The sequence below is a fragment of the Solanum verrucosum genome, unplaced genomic scaffold (assembly GCF_900185275.1).
Source record: "Solanum verrucosum unplaced genomic scaffold, falcon-dt-bn FXZP01000071.1, whole genome shotgun sequence".
Lineage (NCBI taxonomy): Eukaryota > Viridiplantae > Streptophyta > Magnoliopsida > Solanales > Solanaceae > Solanum > Solanum verrucosum.
In genome coordinates, this window is record NW_026020118.1 from 197,971 (window position 1) to 212,764 (window position 14,794).

The following is a 14,794-nucleotide window of genomic DNA, read 5'->3' on the forward strand; positions in this document are numbered from 1 at the left end:
GCCTCGACAAGATATGCTTTATTTACAAGATGGAAGATCCGTTGATATGGTCTTTAACCCATTAGGAGTACCTTCATGAATGAATGTCAGACAAATATTTGAATGTTCACTAGGGTTAGAAGGGAGTATGCTAGACAGACATTATCGAATAGCAACTTTTGATGAGAGATATGAACAAGAAGCTCCGAGAAAACTAGTGTTTCCTGAATTATATGAAGCCAGTAAGCAAACAACGAATCCATGGATATTTGAACTCGAATATCGAGGAAAAAGTAGAATATTTGATGGAAGGATGGGGAATGCTTTTGAACAACCCGTTATAATAGGAAAGCCTTATATCTTGAAATTAATTCATCAAGTTGATGATAAAATTCATAGTTGTTCCAGTGGATAATATGCGCTTGTTACACAACAACCCCTTAGAGGAAGAGCCAAACAGGAGGGACAGAGGGTTGGAGAAATGGAGGTTTGGGCTCTAGAAGGGTTTGGGGTTGCTTATATTTTACAGAGATTCTTACTTATAAATCGTATCATATTAGATCTCGATAGGAAGTACTTGGTACTACAATCATTGGGGGAACAATACCTAATCCCGAAGATGCTCCAAAATCTTTTCGATTGCTCGTTCGACAACTATGATCGTTAGCTCTGGAACTGAATCATTTCCTTGTATCTGAGAAGAACTTCTAGATTAATAGGAAGGAAGCTTAATCGGAATGAATAATATTTTTTCTTCTATGATTGATCGATATAAACATCAACAGCTCCAAATTGGATCTGTTTTTCCTCAAAAATAAGTGCTTGGGCCACAAAAATCCTGCCTAATGGAGAGATAGTTGGAGAGGTAACAAAACCCTATACTTTTCATTACAAAACAAATAAACCAGAAAAACATGGATTATTTTGTGAAAGAATTTTTGGTCCTATAAAAAGCGGAATTTGTGCTTGCGAAAATTATCGAGTAATCGGAGATCAAAAAGAAGACCCAAAATTTTGTTAACAATGCGAAGTCTAATTTGTTGATTCTCGGATACAAAGGTATCAAATGGGCTATATGAAACTTGCATGCCCAATAACCCATGTGTGGTATTTAAAACGTCTTCCTAGTTATTGTGAATCTTTTAGATAAACCTCTTAAAGAATTAGAAGGCCTAGTATACTGCGATGTGTGATTTGATCAAAATTCTAATTTTACAGATTCGGAAGGAGAAACTGTCATCCCAGTCAATCCAATTCGGACTCCCTGGACCTGACATGTTACTTGGAAAGAGTAACATGAAGCTCAGAATTGAGGTGTAGTCAATGCTCCGAAATAAAAAGGGATTTGATCTATGGTTGATTTCGTAACAAATCAAATAAAGAGGAATTTGTATTTTTACCTCGTAAAAAAAGCTTTTTACTTAATGTAATGAACCATTTCTCTTCTTTTCGTGGAGAGAAATTATGTTTAAGTAAGCAAATATGTCATGGTTCCAGGAGTCTGTCTATCACATATAGACTTTAAGGGCGTTGTGGCCTATCCATCGAGGTGAAGTCAGGACCTAAACGATCGAATGGAACAATATATAGACAAGTAAATCCCTTAAGGGTTTCAAGGTATTCCTTTAATTATTACGAGTTAAGGGATTTATCATTCAAAGGTGAAGTAGACTACTCAATAATTTTCTATTTTATTTGTTGGAATTGAATTTGAATAAAGAATTAATAGAAGACGGAATCAATGAAATCTTGTTTCGTCTTCACTGGGAACTTGAGTAAGGAGTAGACCTTTTTATTTTGGGATTTTATAGAGTTTGTAAACGAGAACTCCTTTCCTTATTTGGTATACCTACTTGAGCCGGATGTAAGGAAACTTTCATGTCTGATTATGAAAGGGGGGGGGGGGGGAGGAGATCATACAGAATCCTATCCCAATTTTTTTTTCCTAGTCCCATAACTGAAAAGCCCAATTTCTTACGAGTAAAAGGTTTATTCGAATATGAAATCCAATCTGGAAATACAACATCCCACTTTTTTTACTACCTAGGGTTTCGATACATTTCGCAATCGAGAAATCTTTACTGGCGCAGGTGCTATCCTAGAACAATTAACCGATCTAGATTTACGAATTATTATAAGGAATTCGTTGGTAGAATGGGAATAATTGGGGGAAGAAGGGAACACAGGGAATGAATGGGAAGATCGAAAAGTAGGAAGAAGAAAAGACTTTTTGGTTAGATGATTGGAATTGGCTATGCATTTTATTCGAATAAATATAGAGCAAGAATGGATTGTTTTGTGTCTATTACCAGTTCTTCCTCATAAGTTGGGACCGATAATTCAGATAGATGGGGGTAAACTAATGAGCTCAGATATCAATGAACTCTATAGAAGAGTTATCTATCAGAGCAATACCCTTACCGATCTATTAACAACAAGTAGATCAACCCCAGGAGAATTAGTAATGTGTGAGGAGAAATTAGTACAATAAGTCGTGGATACACTTTTTTATAATGGAATCCGGGGACAACCAATGAGGGATGGTCATAATAAAGTTTACAAGTAATTTTCTAATGTAATTGAAGGCAAAGAGGGAAGATTTCGTGAGACTCTTCTCGGTAAATGAGTCGATTATTCAGGACGTTCTGTCATTGTCATGGGTCCTTCACTTTCATTACATCGATGTGGATTGCCTCGTGAAATAGAAATAAAACTTTTCCAGACATTTGTAATTCATGGTCTAATTAGACAACATATTGCTTCGAACATTGGAGTTGCTAAGAGTAAAATTCGAGAAAAATAGTCGATTGTATGGGAAATCCTTCGAGAAGTTATGCAGGGGCACCCTGTATTGCTGAATAGAGCACCTATGCTACATAGATTAGGCATACAGGCATTCCAGCCCGTTTTTGTGGAGGGGCACACTATTAGTTTACATCCATTAGTTTTCAAGGGATTCAATGTCGATTTTCATGGAGATCAAATGGTTGTTCATGTACCTTTATCCTTGAAGGCTCAAGTAGAGGCCCGTTTACTTATGTTTTCTCATATGAATCTATTGTCTCCGGCTATTGGGGATCCCATTTCCGTACCAACGCAAGCTATGCTTATTGGACTCTACGTATTAACTAGCGGAAATCATCAAGGTATTTGTGTAAATAGATATAGTCCATGTAATCGCAGAAACTATAAAAATAAAAAAAGAAGTGACAATAGTTACTATAAGTATACGAAACAACCCTTTTTTTCAAATTCCTATGATGCAATTGGGGCTTATCGGCAGAAACCAATCAATTTAGATAGTCCTTTATGGCTCTGGTGGCGATTAGATCAACGTGTTATTGCTTCAAGAGAAACCCCCATCGAAGTACACTTTGTATCTTTAGTTACTTTTTATGAGATTTATGGACACTATCTAATAGTAAGAAGTCTAAAAAAATCCTTTTTATATACATTCGAACCACTGTTGGTCATATTGCTCTTTATCGAGAAATTGAAGAAGCTATACAGGGGTTTGTCGAGCCTATTCATATGCTACCTAATTCTTTGATACCGTGGGACTTCGGGGCTCTCTGGTTTAGCTAGGTCCATAGTTCAGGAATTTATACGCGAACCAAGATCGATAAATGGAAGTTTTACAATCACCAACTCAAACTCATTGTCGAATCCTACTCAGCAGAATATGGAGGTAATTATGGCAAAATGGGCCAATCTAGTCTTTCACAATAAAACCATACACAAAACTGCCATGAAACGACTTATTAGTAGATTAATAGAGCACTTCGGAATGGCATATACATCACATATCCTGGATCAAGTAAAAACTCTGGGGTTCCAACAAGCTACTCCTACATCCATTTCATTAGGAATTGATGATCTTTTGACAATAACTTCTAAGGGATGGCTAGTTAAAGATGCTGAACAACAAAGTTTGATTTTGCAAAAACACCATCATTATGGCAATGTACACGCAGTAGAAAAATTACGTCAATCCATTGAAATATGGTATGCTACAAGTGAATATTTGCGCCGAGAAATGAATATGAATTTTAGGATGATTGACCCTTTTAATCCAGTTCATATAATGTCTTTCTCGGGAGCTTGAGGAAATACAACTCATGTACATCAATTAGTAGGTATGAGAGGATTAATGTCGGATCCTCAAGGACAAATGATTGATTTACCTATTCAAAGCAATTTACGCGAAGGACTCTCTTTAATATAATACATCATTTCTTGCTATGGAGCCCGTAAAGGATTTATGGATACTGTTGTACGAACATCAGACACTGGATATCTCACTCGCACACTTATTGAAGTAGTTCAATAATGATGGTTGTCGGTTAGAAAAACTCCTACAGAGATATTTTGTATTCATGTATACACAGAGTTTATTTTGAATTTTTATATACAAATAGATTTTAATTTGTATTCTTGCATACAAACAGAAGTACATTGTATTTTCTAATACATTGAATTGCGATCTACTGTTTTCTAAGCATTCGATACATTACATCTTTTATTGTTGCTTTATATTAAGTTGAGTATCCAGAGTTGAGTATATAGAGTTGAGTATCGAAAGTCGAGTATCTTATTATTGAGTTCAACCTTATTTAACTGAGTTGAATATCTTATCATTGAGTTGAGCCCTATTTTCCCTTAGTTGAGTTTAGTTGAGAAGAGGTAAGCATGTTTCCTTTTTATAAAGTTCAAGCCTATGTTTATGCTTTAGAATTATCCTAACATGCTTTTACAGTCCATGTACTGAGCCATTTGGCCTGCATCATTTCATGATTCAAATAGAGGTATTCAGGATCATCAACAGTCGTTTTGTTGAGGTCATGTGATATTCCAGTCAGCTTCGGTGACCCTTCTTATATTTCGTAGGACTTGACCTTTATCTTATAGTTAGTAGTTTTGAGATGGCGTGGGTCTTGTCCCTGTAACACCTCATATTCTAGACAAACCGGAAATGCAAATTTCAAAAGTTACAAGCGCCATCAATAGGGCCACCTACGGACCATAGGCTGACCCACATAACATATGTGTGTTCCGTTGTTGGACACCTGCAACCCCCTCCACAGAACCCCAGAAAATTCTACTAAGTCTGGACCCATGCCAGGACCTACGGACCGTAGGTCAGACCAAAGTCCATGGTGCAGATCGTGGTTCAGACCCTCCAAATTCTAGTCTCTGAAGACGAATGATGGCTGACTAGGATGGACAGTAGGTCCATCAATGGTCTGTCAGTCACGCCCATCGGTGGCCATGACAGCTTTTAAGTCAACGGTTATTTGGTCTTTTCTTATACGTTTGACACCTAAACTAGGTTTTTTAACCCCTAAACTACATCGTTTTAGTCAGTTTTAGCCTAGTAACTTAATTAGACTTTACCCAAGTCAACTCATTCTCCAAAATTCATCCAAGTTGAACGATAAAAGGGAGACAAGAACGCTACAAGGTTTCCTACAGTTCCCGCCCCGAAATAGAAAGACTTTTCTGTGAACTTCGTCACCACGTATGTGGGATTTCACTAGTGATTCCTTTCACCCATTAGGTCCCTAAAATTTAGTCAGATTCTTGATTCTCTATATCATGTTTAGACCTAGGGTTTCTAGAACTTCAACTTATTGTTGTGATTTAGTTGTTAGATCAATACTAATCATATTAGCATGTTTTTGTTGAATTTTCGCTAAGTTTCTTGCATGAAACTTAGAACCCTAGTTGTGTAGATTCATTTAGTTCATGAATTACACATCCTAGGTCAGTTTATTCTTCTATATCTGCCTCAGTTAAGAAAGTTTCATTATAAGTATATTAATGTTGTATCTTCAGTTATCATGTAAGTATTATGAGCTATTTAGTATTACAAAATTAATTTATAATGTGTTACTTACATATTCAGTTGGGAGTAGGCTTAATACAGAGTAGACTAAGGGTTAGTCACCCTCATAGTCCCGGAACTACATGCCCCGTAGGATAAGTCTCCTATGTGGGCAACATATTTAGTGATCACGCTAGTCATGCCTTTATACCTTTGGAAAGGTATATTGGGTCCTCTCGATGGGTGATACATTAGACTTCACGGATAGCTCTCGTGGTTTATGTCGATTAACAGTATCTCCCACAGCCAGATTCTAGTGCATTGACTAGGTTATCAGTGACAATTCAGTATTCAGTCTTAGCATGTCATGTACTTGGTCATTGCATTTAGTTAGTTCAGTATACAGTATATTTAAGTATTTACATCATGTTTAGATTATGTCATTGCTCTTATTTCTTTGTTCAGTTACGTATATATTTTTCAGATTTATCCTATCCAGCATGCTCATTACCATTCAAGTATTGACGCATACTCTGCGCTACATCTTCTCGTGATGTAGGTTCAGGTCCTCAGTATTCAGATCACGCATAGATTGGTTCCCGATCTCCAGTTCAGTAGTATCAGTGGTGAGTCCTCAATTTTCAAGGAAGATTGGCATGTCTTTTATTCAGTCATTCTTGTTTTAGTTTCAGTTTTGCTAGAGTTAGCTGGGGGAATGTCCCCAAATCTCTAGTCAGTTAAAGGCTTTCATTCAGACATTGTTAGATTCAGTTTTAGTTTAGAGTTTCATCTTTCAAACGTTATTGAACTCTCAGTTTTATATATTCATATTTAGAATGGGTATTCACCAACATTTCACTTTATGTCATCTTTAAGGTTCCACACAATATTTCTTCTTTTAGTTATCTTAGTATGCTTATGATATTCTAGTAGGGTTAGCTTGGGGTCACTCGTGATCCTAAGTACCATGTTTACGTCCTGGGGTAGCCTCGGGGTGTGACAAATTTGGTACCAGCACACTAGATTTAAGAGTCCTAGGATGTCTGAAAACCCATACTAAGTAGAGTTCCTTTCATGAGTGTGAAGCACGCCACATTTATGAGGTGGAGCCTATGAAGTATTTTAGGAAAAACATCACTTTCTTCTTGTAATTCTTATTGTGCATGGGTATGATCTCCTTTCTAAATCGACGTTATGCGTTTCTAAATCATGCATCCTAGTAGAGCAAACACAAGGAATGTTAATGACCGTAATCCTAACACAACTCCTCCAGTCTCAAATCATGATGTTTGGAATGTTGAGCTTCGGATCACTATTCAACTATTAGCCCAGAGTGTAGCAAACTAGAACAATCAGCAGGTTCTAGTTCCTGCGAATGCTAGTGGTGCATTAGTGGCAGCTAGGGTCCGCAATTTTGTTAGGATGAATCCACCAGAGTTTCTAGGGTCGCAAGTTGGTAAGGATACCCAGAACTTTATTGATGAGGTCAAGAAGATTTTTATAGTGATGCAAGTGACTGGAAATGGTAGGGTAGAGTTCGCGTCCTACCAGCTTAAGGATGTGGTTCACATATGGTTCACACAGTGGAAGAAAAATAGGGGTGAGAATGCAGCTCCTGTGACGTGGGAATGTTTTGCCAGAGCTTTTCAGCACATGTTCTTCCAAAGAGAGTGGAGGTAGGCTAAGGCTTAGTAATTCATGAATTTGTGACAAGGTACTAAGTCGGTCCAAGAGTATTGAGTTAAGTTCACTAAAGCTCTATGCTCCACATATGGTTGTTGATCCCAGGGCGCGGATGAGTAAGTTTCTATTTGGGGTGTCTAACTTTGTTAAAAAAAGTGCATAAATGCGATGTTGTTGGAAGATATGAACATCTCTAGGCTCATGACTCATGCTTAGCAAGTTGAGGGAGATAAGCTTAGGGAACAGGCTAAGGACAACAAAAAGGCAAGGACAGGCAACTATGAGTACTCTCAGCAGAAATTTGGTTATGGAAATCACTTGTAGTTTCACCATAGGTCTTCAACCCAGCACCTTCATCAGCTAGTGTTCCATCCTCCAAGTTTCGATAGGATCAGAAAGGTAGGGCATGAGGCTCTAAGTCTCAGGGGAGTATTTTAGTTACTAGGACCTACCCAACTTGCCAAAAGTGTTGTAAGAACCATCCGGGTGAGTGTCTTGCAGGAAAGGGTGGATGTTTTGTGTGCGTTCAGACTGATCAAAGTTTGAGGGATTTCCCTTCTTCATAAACAGGGAAATCCCTCAACACCAGTAGGTCGCCCAACTCAGCAGGTCCTTATTATGGGCTGCGTCCCAAGACTTTTATTCTTGTTATTCATAGATGTGTTAAGACATAGACTTACTAAATACTTTTGCTTTTATGAAATATTTTGAAACCTATGTTTTAAAAAATGTTATTAAATATTTTCCCTACTTTTCTATGATCTTATGTTATGATGGCGCTAAGGGTTTGTATTAGACCCCTTTGGGGTCAACTACGCCAAGTTACGTCTAGGGTGTACCCCTGGGTCGTGACAAACTTGGTATCAGAGTATAAGGTTTTGGGATAAATTCTACGATGTCTTAAACCATGTCTAAGTAAAGTTTTATTCATGGGTGTGAGTCGCGACACATTTATGAATAAGAGGCTATTGGAAGCATAGGAAAAATCTCACTTCTTCATTCTCCAAGTTGTGCCATAGATCTAGAAGCTCTCTCTCTCTTATCCCTTATTCGATGGTCTTTAGGATTTGACCATTAGAAGATTTTATGCCAGAAGAAGTGAGGGAGAAAGGTTGTTTGAGATGCCAATTATGGTTGTGTTACTTGGTAAGATTTGAGATGTTAGACTTTGATGTTGTCTTTAGCATGGATGATGCTTTATTGTTGCCTTTATGTTAAGATGTTTAGAAGAGTTTGTGTAGGCTTACTCTCAAGGGGGAGATAGTGTGCCTACCTAGCAAGGTGTTTATGAGGTTTTGCTTGGTTGTTGGTAGAATTCGAATTAATCATGATGGATTTTTGAAGTATGTTGATGGATTCGTTAAATATGTTGTTTTGAGAAATGCCTAGGTGAGTTGAGTGAATAGAATCCTCTTAGAAGGGTAGAAGTGTAATTCACCTTGGTATGAAATCATTTTGTGTGATGATGTAAAAGTTTAGTGATGCCTTAAAGAGTTTGAATAGGCTTGCTCCCAAGGGGGAGGTGATGTGCTTAGGTAGCAAAGTCCTTGAGTATCCTTGATGTTCATGAATTAGGGATTTCTAGAAACTTCCACCATGAGAGATGTAGTGGGTATGAGAGATTGCCCAGTTCTTAAGTCTAAGAGAAGAGGGGGTAAGAAAGTTGCCTCTAGTAGTGACGAGGTAGAGCCTCAAAAGAAGAATTGGTCTTATGCTCTCCAATCTAGAGATGATCAAGAGTGATCTCCTCATGTTCTTTACGGTATGTGTTTTATGCCTTTGGAAATTTCCAGATTTCTTGTCTTTTATGACTTGTTATGTTGGACTTGATGTTGTCCTTGCCATGATTGATGCTTAGAAAAACATGTGTGTGCGTACTCCATAGGGGGAGATAGTCCGCCTATTCCATAAGGTTTTTATGTGATTATGTGTTGCTATGATTTCCTCATATGCATGTTCATGAAAATGCCTAGGTCTTGTTAGATATGACTTATATGCATTGTTTTCCTCATGTTGTAGTGCATTTGAGTAAAGTTGCATATAGACTTCATGAGATGAGTTATGAGCATGCCTTAGTTTTGAAGTTGAAAGATTTCTCCTTGGGAAAATGCTTTTTGAGAGTAAATTGCATGTTAGGGGCTCCATGAGTGTGTGTTGAGCATGTTGTAGCTAGGGGATGTTAGTTCCTCCTTGAAAATAAATAGAAATAAAAGTTCATGCATTTTGGGTTGGTAGATGTAGTTCCTACCCTTTTGTGTTGCATTGAGTATGTTTAGCTTGTAGTTGAAGTTTCCCTCCTTGGTTGTGTGCATTTGGACGTATGGCATGCATGATGGGCTGCTAGTCTTGAGTCATTAACCCTTAATGTGTTTTAAGTGTCATTCGAGGATGAATGTTCTTAAGTGGGGATAATATAACCACTCGCAAAATGATAGGTTGATCTAGAGTCTCTTCGTGTGGGTTAGTGTACCCTTAAGTGAATGTCTAGGTTGTTTTAGACCTTAATTGAGCAAGGAAGAAGTCTAGGGTGTAAGTAAGGACCTATGCTAGCAAGAAGGAGTGAAAGAAACCTCGTTCTTTGAGGGGCCTTTTGCCGATAGGACTTCATGATCGCCCTAAAGGTTGGGCGAGTTGCCCTTGTGCCTTAGGATCGCCTAGTGGGTTGTCCCATTTGTCCTAGATTCTGGAGGAAAGGGTGAGCTAAGTCGCAACTCCCCAACCAGGTTGGCGGATCGCCCTTTAGCTCCATAGATCGCCTAGTGGACTGCCCAAATTCCAAGGTCATTGGAATATTGGGAGAGCCAAGGGTACATTTGGCGAGTTACCTAGTGCAAAGAGTGAGCTCAAGCGGGCAAGAAGCAAAATTTTAAGTTAAAACATTTTAGGTCCTTAGTTCTTTACCAAAGTTGACCGTACAATATTCAATTCCTTTCCTAGCAACTATATAAGCTTATTAGACCTAAGTTTACCTTATTTAAATCATTCTCCCAAGAATCAAAAGAAAACCTAACTTCATCCTCTCCATATAATATTTCTCTCTCTAAAAACCCCCTTTGAAGAAGATAGAGCTTGAAGCTTGGGTCAAGAACAAGGTCCATTGCTGAGAGCTTGTGCTACGGCTTTGATTAAAAGTATGTGAAGGTTATTCATCCATGGATTCTTCCACCCATGGACCCCCCCCCCCCTAGTTTCCCCCAAATTGAGAAGAAAACCCCAATCTAAGCTAGGGTTTCTTCCAAAGTGTGGGTAGAGTTTGAGTATGATTCCAAAAGGCTGGATAGTACTCAATTATGATTGGTTTATCATTGTTGTATGATATTATGATGATTTCTTGTGATTTATAGGGTAACCCTAGTATAAATTGATGTATGCGATAGTTGTGGGTTTATTCCATTAGAGGCCAAATTGAAGGTTCATGAGTAATCTTCCTAAACCAATGTATTGAGTAGTAATTGATCAAATTTAGGGTCATATAATCATGAATTGAACTAGACCTAATTGAATAGCATTGATCTTGGCTTTTAATGTTGAAATTGAACCTTTAGGATGAATTGTGGCTAGAATAACCTAGTAATGAAAAATGTGGTTGAGTGCCTTGAAATATAGGTTCATAAGATGCTTCCACGTTATCGAGTTGTTAAGAGTCACGACTCCTACTTATGAATGTTGTAGGCTAGTATGATTGACTATAGATGTTAAGGCTTTGAGAGTAAAGTCTAAGTGAAAATAGAGTCTAATGGGTACAATTATGGTGAAAGGCCTAAACTCACCTAACCTACCTTATGAAAGCTTGATAGATGAAAGTGATAGAATTACTTGAACATGGATGGATTGTCAAGGACATCATTCCATGAGAGATAACTGTTGAGCAAGGCTTAACAAGTACACCTTGGGCTGTATGCTTGGCTCCAAGTGGATATTGACAATGAGATGGAGTGTCACCCAAGATAGGGTCCGGACTCCAAGAAAAAAAAAGAGCCACACCTAGTTAATGTGAGGAATATCCAAGAAAAAGGGGGAACTCTTACGTAGTAGAGTGTGGGTTTTCCCAAAGTTACGTCTCATGAGATGGGAACCTTCACATAGTTGAGTTAAGGTTCTTAGTAGAAATCTTCATATCCTATGAACTAAAACATGCTTGAGAAGTATTTCATAGTGTTCGAAAGATAAGAGAGGAACTAGGTTCCAAATCGAGAAGTGTTAGTATGAGGTCCTAAAGGTAGTACTTAGCCTGCATAGTATTATGGGGTGCTCTGCATGCATTGCACAAGTATGACTTAGGGTCACTAAAGAGGAGTCTTGAGGTAGGATTGGGCTAGAGTTGCCTTTCCTTGTTATAGTTAACTAAAGATGAGAGATCTCCTTAGTTATGAGAGTTAAGCTAATAATGAGGCCAAAGTCGAGTGAATATGATTAGGATGACTTCAAGGCTATGCTTAGTGTGAAGGGTAGTATGGGATATCTTTAATACATTGCACAAGTGTGTCTTGGGGCTACTTAAAAGTATGGTACCCTTATGGCATAGAGAAGCTTAATAGTTGACCATGTACATAGATTATAATTAAGATGACATGAAGACCTAATTATTGAATGTGAAGGTGGATTATGCCCAAGAATGAACAAAGAGAGGTAGTTAGCTTGGATGGTAGTGTGGGATGCTATCCTTGCATTGCACAAGTATACTTGGAGGTGTCTTGTGCAGTAGTTCTCTTGTAATGTGAAGGACTTAAGGTCGAAGTATGTAACCATGAAAGTCTAAGTAAAGACTATGCAATGAACATGATGTATCTCCTATGCTCATTAAATATATCTTACGTTGAATTATGTTTATATGATGCATGTGTTGATAATTATTCTATGGCTATGTTGATTGTGTTATGATCATGTTATTATGTCTTATGCTTATGGCTTATGTTGACTAACAATTTCAGATGCTCTTATGATGTTGGTTTAGCTTTCATACTTGGTCCTTTTTGTACTAATGCATATTGCATACATTCTAATCAAATGTAGGGTTTTGAAGATTGAATTGCTTTGGAAGCTAGGTTTTTAAGGCGTTTGAAGACTTGAAGAATTGGTGAGTCCTCATAGTTTCGAGGACAAACCCACTATGTTCCTTTATATCATTTTGTATGTTTTAGACTTATTATAGGTTGCATCCCAAGACTTTTATTCCCATTATTCATAGATGGGTTGAGACATAGACTTAGTAAAGACTTCCACTTTTATGAAATGTTTTCGAAGGTATGTTTTAAAGAAAGTTTTTAAATCTTTTCCCTAATTTTCTATGATCGTATGTTATGATGACGCTAAGGGCTTGTATTAGGCCCCTTACGTGTCAAGTACGTCGTGTTACGTATAGGGGGTACCCTTGGGTCATGACACATTCTAAGCATGGATTGGTTGCATTCCTATTATGGCCCAGTCGATTGTAGAACTATGATCGTTCGTTTTCTATTTCGAGATGGGACAATCTTAAAATAGAAGGATAGTAGCTAAGTTCCTATGGGTAAATTTATCTCTTACCTTAAGGCCAAAAAAATGATCTCTAAGGGGTATCTTTATCATCTAGTTCGGGTTATGGATTCAAGCTCTGAAATTCCAACTCCTGAGTCAGTTCCATTAGTTAATGTGTTCCCAAAAATATTTCTAGAAGATCTTCCCAAAGTTCCTCCCGAAAGGGAAATCGACTTTGGAATTTGTCTCATTCCAAATACCGAGCCTATTTCTATTCCTCCTTACATAATGGCTCCAGTTGAGCTTCAAGAATTGAAAGAGTAGTTGAAAGACCTTCTAGATAAGGGATTCATTAGACCCAGTATTTCCCCATGGGGTGCACTAGTGTTGTTCGTGAAACAGAAATGTTGTTCTCTCAGGATGTACATTGACTATCGGCAGTTGAACAAAGTAACAATCAAGAATAAGTACCCTATCCCTAGGATTGATGACTTGTTCGACTAACTTCACTGTTCTAATCATTTCTTGATGATAGATCTCAGAACCGGTTATCATTAGCTCACAGTCAGAGATAGTGACATTTCGTAAAGAACATTTAGAACTCGGTATGTTCATTATGAATTTGTTGTTATGTCATTTGGACTAACCAATTCTCCTGCAACTTTCATGGATTTGATGAACAAGGTGTTGAAGCAGTATTTGGACTTGTTTGTTATCGTCTTTATTGATGATACCCTCATTTACTCTAGAAATGAGAAAGAATATGTTACTCTTTTGAGGGTTGTTCTGCAAACTCTCAAAGATCGCCAGTTATGCGCTAAGTTTAGCAAATGTGAGTTTTGGTTCCAATCAATTGCTTTCATTGGGCATATTGTGTCTAGCAGAGGGATCCGAGTGGATTCTCAGAAAATAGTGGCAGTGAAACAATGGCCCAAACCTACATCTCCTGCAGATATGATAAGTTTCTTGGGCTTGGCTAGTTATTACAGAGGGTTCATGGAAGGATTTTCATCCATAGCTTCTCTATAGACTATGTTGACTCAAAAAAAGGTTGTGTTCCAGTGGTCATATAATTGTGAGAAGAGTTTCTCAGAACTAAAAACTAGGTTAACTACATCTCAGGTTTTGACTCTACCAGAAGGTTCAGACGGTTATGTAATCTATTGTGATGTATCGTGAGTCGGCCTAGGTTGTGTGTTGATGTAGCGAGTTAAGGTTATAGCTTATGCTTCTAGATAACTTAAGGTGCATGAGAAAAACTATCCGACTCATAACCTCGAGCTTGCAGCAATGGTTTTTGCCCCTAATAATTGGAGACATTACTTGTATGGTGTTCACGTAGATGTCTTCATAGACAATAAGAGCTTCAATAAGTATTCACCAAGAAATAGTTGAATCTTCACCAGAGGAGATGGCTTGAGTTCCTCAAAGACTATGATATGAATGTGCCTTACCATCTTGGTAAAGCCAATGTAGTAAATGATGCTCTTAGTAGACTATCTATGGGTAGTATAGCACGTGTTGAGGAAGAAAGGAAGGAATTAGCAAAAGATGTTCGCCGGCTTTCTCGCCTGGGAGTTCGCCTTATGAGCATATCAGATAGTGCTGTAATAGTTCAGAATGGGTTAGAATCTTCATTGGTAGCGGAGGTTAAGAAAAAACAAGGCAGTGATCCTATATTGCTTCAATTGAAGGGTGTAGTTCATCAGCAAAAAGTTGAGGTTTTCTCCTAAGGTGGAGATGGTGTGCTTTGTTACCAGGGTCGTTTATGTGTTCTTAAGGTGGGTGAGTTGAGACAACAAATTCTTTAGAAAGCCCATAACTCCATGTATTATATTTATCCAGGTGCCA

The 14,794-nt window shown here is 38.0% G+C and overlaps 1 pseudogene; it reads left to right on the plus strand.

The window, feature by feature from the left end:
* The first annotated feature begins 737 nt into the window (after positions 1-737).
* Positions 738-3,564, plus strand: LOC125825699 (DNA-directed RNA polymerase subunit beta'-like; annotated as a pseudogene).
* Positions 3,565-14,794: the final 11,230 nt, after the last annotated feature.